This window comes from Phascolarctos cinereus, unplaced genomic scaffold (genome assembly GCF_003287225.1).
Source record: "Phascolarctos cinereus isolate Bilbo 61053 unplaced genomic scaffold, phaCin_HiC Scaffold_7;HRSCAF=346, whole genome shotgun sequence".
In the NCBI taxonomy this organism is placed as follows: domain Eukaryota; kingdom Metazoa; phylum Chordata; class Mammalia; order Diprotodontia; family Phascolarctidae; genus Phascolarctos; species Phascolarctos cinereus.
Genome location: NW_027556180.1, coordinates 67,630,999 through 67,639,289, shown reverse-complemented (window position 1 = coordinate 67,639,289; position 8,291 = coordinate 67,630,999).

Genomic DNA, 8,291 nt, shown 5'->3' with positions numbered 1-8,291 from the left:
TAGGAGGGCGGGGCCAAAGGGCCCACGCGGCTCTCCAGCTGCCTTCTCGCTACAGCTGTCCCAGCCCCCGGCGTCCGCGCTGTCCGCAGAGGGCGCAAGGGAGCCAGTCATTTGTTGCGACGGCACCACCATCCCAGCAGCGCCTCCGGTGCCAGTGGGCACCGCAGCTTCCAAGTCCCTGTGTGTGCCCGGGACGGCCGGGAGGAGAATGCCGGCTTTCCAGACTGTTGCCCTCCTCCTGTCTTTTGTGATCGTCATTCCCACCCGTGCGCTCCAGCTCTCCTCACTGTCTCTTCCGTCCCTTCCGACGCTCTCTCTGAGTCCGCATAAAGGCTCTTGCCCTCTTTCCCCTACCTTCTAGACAATCAAAGCCAGCTGCTGAAAGCCTAGTTTTCTTCCCGGAGGCTCCATTTCCCAGCAATGGCCATCGCTTAATGTACTCTACCAGGCTCCAGGGACTATTGCCTTTTCCGGGAATAGCATCTACTACTTTCCCAAATACATCCATAGGTGTCACAGAGGAGCTCCCATCTGCAAAGCTGCCTTCGAGTACCAGCTGGGAGACACATATACATATTATGTGGGGGTTGCCTAAATTACTGGAGCAATGGAAAGAAACCTGTTGCGCCCTAAGATACATTTCATCAAAGATTCCCTCCAGTGAGACCTCCATGACGCCAACCAAGCTGAGGTGCAGGCCCTGAGGAGGAGCGGGTAAGGACCTCCCTACTTATAATTAGAGCTAGGAATTTTCAGACCCTGGGACCTTCCCAGCAGACCTTTCCCCCTCTCCCCACTCGAGAATCATAGCAGCTTTTGATAGGGGAAGGGGAAAGGAAACTGTGCTTACTGGAAGCATTTCTTTTTTTTTAGTTTTATTAATTTATTTTGATTTATCAATAATCACTTCCATATGCTTTTCAGTTTAAAATTTTTCTCCCCCTTCCTCCCCACCACCCTCCCCAAGACGGCCCACAATCTGATATAGGCTATATATTTACATTCCTATTAAACATGTTTTCACATTAGTGATGTTGTAAGTAAACATTAAAACCAATAGGAGGAACCATCAGAAAGAGGAAACAAAACTCAACAGAAGAGGGAAAAAGATAGCAATTCAGCTTCCATAGTTCTTTCTTTGGATGTGGATAGCATTTTCCATCACTAGGCCTCTGGAGATGTCTTAGATCCATGTATTGCTGGGAAGGGCTAAGTTTATCAATATTAGTCATTGCACAACGGGGCTGTTATTGTGTACAGCATTCTCTTGGTTCTGTTCATTTCCTTCAGCATCAGACTATACCAGTCTTTCCAGGTTTTTCTGAAGTCAGCCTGCATCATTTCTTATAGAACAATAGTATTCCATTACATTCATGTACTACAACTTGCTCAGCTATTCCCCAATTGATGGGCATCCTCTCAATTTCCAATTCTTTGCCACCACAAAAAGAGCTGCTATGAATATTTTTGTACATGTGGGTCCTTTTCCCATTTGTATGATTTCTTTGGGATATAGCCCTAGAAGTGCTATTGCTGGGTCAAAGGGTATGCACATTTTTATAGCCCTTTGGTCTTAGTGGAAGCATTTCTTAGTAAAAGGAGTGGTCAGCCTCGACCCTTGGGCTCCTGTTCTCAGCTGGGCTAGATAAAGAGAAAGCCCTCCAGGGCAGAGGTGGGGAATTGTGAAGTTTGGATTCAGTCAAAGGGCCATATGTGAGGACCTAGAGGGCCACACAGGGCCCTGAGGCTGCAGGTTCCCAGGAAGGTAAACATTAAGTGGTTCCCTGAATGCTCCATATTCTGATTCTCAAAGTGTCAAGTCAGAAGCCATGCAGCTGTAGTCCAAAGAGCCTCAGCTTTAAAAGCAAAGAAACTCTGTTGGGAGCAAAGGCGTAACTAGAAATTATGGTGCCATGGGAAAGAAACATGAAAGGCACCTTGCCCAGTATAGGAGAGAGTCTTCTAGGCTGCCAAGAGAGGAAGAAGCAGAAATGTGGGCTAGTGAAGATCTCTCCTAGGAAGCAACCACCCTGCTGAGTGTAGAAATGGAATTATTCTTGTTAACTAGACAAATTCAACATGCACCTTTTAAAATTCAACCTTGAGCAAAGCTAGATTCTGCTACTGATTAGCTGTGTGACCTTGGGAAAATTACTTCATCTCTGAGTTTCAGTGACTCTCCATATAAAGTATTAGACTAGATGATCCCTAAGGTTCCTAATAATAATAATACATATTTTGTTACATTTTTTTAAAATTTATTTATTTTTATTTTCAACATTTACTTGCGTAAGATTTTTGAGTTTCAAATTTTCATCTCACCCTCCCCCCACCCTAAGATGGCATGCATTCTGAATATCCTTCCCCTAGTCTGCCTTCCCTTCTCTCTCTCTCCCCCTTCTCTTATACCCTTCCACTTCTACTTTCTTGTAGGGCAGGATAGATTTCTGTACCTCATTTCCTGTATTTCTTATTTCCCAGTTGCATGTGAAAACATTTTTTTAAACATGTGTTTTTAAAACTTTGGGTTCCAAATTTTCTCCCTTCCTCCCTCCCCACCCACCCTCATTGAAAAGGCAAGCAACTCAATATAGGTTAAGCAGTTAGGCAAAACACTTCCATAGTAGTCATGTGAAAAACTAACTCTACTTCCCTTAATCCTATCCCACCCACCCCCATTTATTCTATTCTTTCTTTTGACCCTGTCCCTCCTCAGAAGTGTTTGCTTCTGATTACCTCTTTCCCCATCTGCCCTCCTCTTATCATCCCTGCTCTCTTGTCCCCTTCTCCCCCTATTTTCCTGTAGGGTAAGACAGATTTCCATACCCAATTGAGTGTGTATGTTATTCCCTCCTTAAGCCAAATCCTATGAGAATAAGATTCACTCATTCCCTCTCACCTTCCCCTGTTTCCCCTCCACTGTAAGAGCCTTTTCTTTTCTGTTTTTTGTGAGATAATTTACTCCATTCTACCTCTCCCTTTCTCCTTCTTCCAGTATAATCCTCTCTAACCCCTTAATTTTATTCTCCAGATAGGAACCCTTCATCTTCAACTCACCCTGTGCCCTCTATCTATCTATCTATCTATCTATCTATCTATCTATCTATCTATCTATCTATATACATACAGATAATTTTTTCCCTCCAACTACCCTAATACTGACAAAGATCTCATGAGTTATAAATATCATCTTTCCATGCAGGAATGTAAATAGTTCAACATTAATAAGTCTCTTATGATTTCTCTTTCCTGTTTACCTCTTCATGTTCCACTTGAGTCTTGTATTTGAAAGTCAAATTTTCTATTCAGCTCTGGTCTTTTCATCAAGAATGCTTGAAAGTCCTCTATTTCACTGAATGACCATTTTTTCTCCTGAAGGATTATATTCAGTTTTGCTGGGTAGGTGATTTTTGGTTGTAATCCTATCTCCTTTGCCCTCCTGAATATTATATTCCATGCCCTCAGTCCTTAATGTAGAAGCTGCTAAATCTTGTGTTATCCTGATTGTGTTTCCACAGTACTTGAATTGTTTCTTCTGGCAGCTTGTAATATTTTCTCCTTGACCTGGGAACTCTGGAATTTGGCTACAATATTCCTAGGAGTTTTCCTTTGGGGATCTCTTTCAGGAGAGATCAGTGGATTCTTTCAATTTCTATTTTGCCCTCTGGTTCAAAATATCAGGGCAGTTTTCCTTGATAATTTCTTGAAAGATGATGTCTAGGCTCTTTTTTTGATCATGGCTTTCAGATAGTCCAATAATTTTTAAATTCTCTCTCCTGGATCTATTTTCCAGGTCAGTTGTTTTTCCAATGAGATATTTCACATTGTTTTCTAATTTTTCATTCTTTTGGATTTGTTTTACAGTGTCTTGATTTCTCATAAAGTCACTGTCTTCCAATTGCTCTATTCTAATTTTTAAGGAAGTATTTTCTTCAGTAAGCTTTTGGACTTCCTTTTCCATTTGGCCAATTTTCTTTTTAGGGCATTCTTCTCCTCATTGGCTTTTTGGACCTCTTTTGCCATTTGGGTTAGGCTATTTTTTAAGGTGTTATTTTCTTCAGCATTTTTTTGGGTCCCCTTTATCAAGCTGTTGACTTGTTTTTCATGATTTTCTTGCATCACTTTCATTTCTCTTCCCAGTTTTTCCTCTACTTCTCTTACTTGCTTCTCAAAATCCCTTTTGAGCTCTTCCAAGGCCTGGGACTCATTCATATTTTTCTTGGAGGTTTTGGATGTAGGAGCTTTGACTTTGTTGGCTTCTTCTGGTTGTATGTTTTGATCTTCTTTGTCACACCAAAGTAAGATAATATAGTCTGACTCTTTTTGTGAGGCTTGCTCATGATCCAGGCCAATTACTTGAGTTTTAAACTCTTTATTAAGGTAGAGGTCTGCTTCCAATGTGGAGAATGTACTGTCCCAAGCTTTGGGGGTTTGTACAGCTGTTTTCAGAGATACTTCTAGGGACCTATAAATTTTCAGTTCTTCCAAGATGGTATGATAAGGGGCAAGGTGTTTACTCCTTGCCTGGCCTGTGCTGTGGTGTGAGTGACCACAAGCCCTCTTTTCTCTCTTGGAACTGTGAGGAAGATTTCCTCTCCACGGCCACTACAAGCTCCATCCTGCCAGCGTTCCTCCTAGCCCCAGGACTGCCCCTCAGAACTGTGACCCAGATCCAAGCATGGGCAAAGCAAGAGATTCCTGGCTCAGCACTGGCAAAGAGATCCCTGCAGTCCCCTTCTGATCAGCTACCTGATTCCCCCTCAGTCTGTGGGCTGGAAGCTCAGGAGGCAGCCACTACTCCAGGGGTGCTTGGTCGGGAACTGAGGCTGAGACCTAGCTCCTCTCTCACCGCAGGAACAGACTTTTCCCACTGCCCTTCTAAATTGTCTTTGGCGTTTGTGGGGTGAGAGGTCTGGAAGCCGCCACAGCTGCCCACAATTCAGTCCTCTGAGGCCTGCACCTGGATCGCTGTGCCCTGCACACCGATGCCAAACTGCGTTCTGCTCCTAGCCCAGCACAATATGCCTTTCTGATCAACCATCCAGATTATTTTGGGCTGGAAATTTGTTTCACTCTGGCTTTTTTGTGGATTCTGCTGCTTTAGAATTTGTTTACAACCATTTTTTATAGGTTTTTGGAGGGGTTTGGGGGAGAGCTCAAGCAAGTCACTGCTTTCACTCTGCCATCTTGGCTCCGCCTCCTTTGTATTTTTATGTTACATATAACATACACATATTAAAAATCCTTGTGTTTATATGTTGTATATAAGATATACATGTGTATGTTACAAATGCATGAAGCATGATACTTTTTGTTTGCACATGATAGATACACCCACAAAATGCAGATATCCCCACAGAGCCCAGACCCTCTGCAGAACACCATTGGACATACACAGTAAAAGATCAGAAAGCAATTTAGGGAGACTAGAAACCTTCATCTTGTGCCTTACAGATGTCCCTAGAGATGGCTGAGTTTTACCCCCAAGAGATCTCTTGCTATATATGCAATCCTTTGTTTGTTTATTCATTCATCTCCTTATTAATTTATTTATTTGTTATTTGTCCTTTCTCGAAGAGGACCATAACATCAGAGAGGTGATGCCACGACATACAAGTAAATTGGATTTAAGTGAGGGAGGGCTGTGCAAAGTCACCAGCCCCAACTTCCTCCTCCTGAGTCATCCTAATCCAATGGTAAGATATCGATAAGAACACCTGGCAATGGCCCTATTTATTTGTTTGTTCATTCATTCATTCATTCATTCATTCATTTGGGGAACATTCAGGCCCTAGATTCCCTTCTCCCCCCGCCCCCTGCATTTTACCCACTAGGCTGAGCTGTTCCCTCCTACTCTGGCCATCTTGCTGGCTATTTCTGAGTCGGCCTGGCCTCTGACTCCAAGTGACTGAAAATGCTCTCTCCCCCTACACCTAATGGTCTTTTCCCACTTCTCCTCCTTTGTGACCCCTCTGTGGCTTTTGATAGGGTTGATCAGCCTTTCCACCTACCTTGGTTTTGGGGACACTACCTTCTTTTGCTGCTTCTACTACCTGTCTGTTCCTTCTCAGACTCTTTAGCTGGCCAGAGGTAAAACTTTGAGGTGAGAGATAGCTTGTCTTTTGTGCTTGTCCCTTTGAACTCCTTGCTAAGTCTCCCTTGTGTGTAGGGAGGAGTCAGTCAGCAAGTGTTTATGGAGTTTGTGTTACTGCTAGGTCCTGTTCTAAGTGCTAGGGAAACAAAGAAAGATGAAAACTACAATCCATACCCTTAAAGAACTTCTGTTCTAATGGAAGAGACCACATGAAAATATCTATGTACATACAGTGAAAATGCAAGTGGGGAAGAGAGGGAGGATGTGCTGAAGGCTACCTATAGAAGGTGAGGTGTGTGCTGAGTTTTGAAGGGAGCTGGGGGAAGAGTATGGAGATCTTTCAAGTCTTGGAGGACAGCCAGTAAAAAGGTATAGAATCAGAAGATGGAGTGTTGTGTGTAAGGTGCAATGAGTAAGCCTGTGTAGCTGTATGTCCGTGGAGGGGAATAAAGTATAAAATGACTAAAAAGATAGGAGAGGCCACCTCCTAGGAGGGGCTTTAAGTGCCAATCAGACAATTCTGTATTTGATCCAAGAGGTAATAGGGAGCCATTGGAATTTATTGAGTATATGAGTGATGTGTTCAAACCTGTTTTGGTTTTTTGTTTGTTTTTTAGGAAAACCACTTTTGACAACTATTTGGAGGATGAATTGAGATGGAGAGTGACGAGGCAGGGAGATCAGCCAGAGGATTATTGTAATAGTGCAGGTATGAGATGCTGAAGGCCTGCACACACACCAGGTGGTGACTGTGCAACTGGATAGATTGAGACATAAGTGAGACCTGTAAAGCTAGAAATGATAGATTTCAACAAAAGACTGAATAGAAGAGGTGAGAATAAATGAAGAATTGAAGATGACGTAGAAGAGGCTGGCCTGGGTGGTTGGGAGGATGATGGTACCTTAAACAGTGATAGGAAAGTTGGATTGAAGGCACAATTTAGGGGTAAAAATAATGAGTTATGCTTTGAACATGTTCAGTTTGAGATGCTTTTGAGGGGGCATCTAGGTGGTGCAGCAGATAGAGTACCAGCCCTGAAGTCAGGAGGGTGTGAGTTCAAATGCAGCCTCAGATACTTACTAGCTGTGTGACCCTGGGCAAATCACTTAACTCAATTGCCTACATATACACACACACACACACACACACACACACACACACACATATACACACAAGGTGCCTATGAGACAACTTACTAGCTTTGTAACTGAGATTACCTCCAAAAAAAAAAAGATGCTTATGAAACATCCAGTTTGTAATGATGTCCAATAAGCAGCTGATGACGTGAGATCACATTGAGCTCAGGAGAGGGATTAGGGCTGTATATGTACATCTAGGAGTCATATTCATAAAGATGATAATTGAACCCAGGGGACTTGAGGCCCTACACAAACACACAAAGGGCAATTCACTGGTGTATGCTGTGCTTTACCCTGCACTTGCTAATCTCTTAAGTGAAATGCTTATTGACAAAATGTTAATAACTGATTAACCAAAATGTTTGCTCTGTTAGGACCTTTATCAAAAGTCTTTTGTTCACTGTTGTTGTTCAATCCTGGCCAACTTTTCATGATGTGGTATGGGGTTTTCTTGTCAAAGTTACTGGAGTGGTTTGCCATTTCCTTCTCCTGTGGAATTAAGGCAAACAGAGGTTAAGTGACTTGCCCAGGGTCACGCAGCTCATAAGTATCTGAGATCGAATTTGAACTCCAAGCCTAGTACTCTATCCACTGAGCCACCTAGCTGTCTCATATAAAGAGACTGCCTAAAGTCAAAGGAATGAATATGGAGGGGTAGAGTTTAAGATGTGAGTGGCAGGCATACCAAGGTTAGAGTTTTGGTTTCCAGAGATCTCTTTTTTAAAAAGTTGTATTGATGCCTTAAAAAAAAAATCACACTCATTCTGGATATGCCTGTCCTCAGCCCATGAGCCTTCTTTTGCAACAAAGGGAAGAAAAGAAAAGGAAAAAAAAAAACCAGTTTAGCACACCAAGAAACACATCACATTCCATACCTGTAGTCCTTTCTGGGGCTACCTCTGGCAGTTTGCACTGCTGGTGTCATCCTCTTCTGCTCACTCTTATACCACATATCCAAAAAGTTGCCAAATTATACCAGTTCTTTACCATTCTCTCCCATCTCTCTCCTCCTCTCTATTTGCACAACTTGTTTCTACTGTTGTTCAAGCCCTTTGAC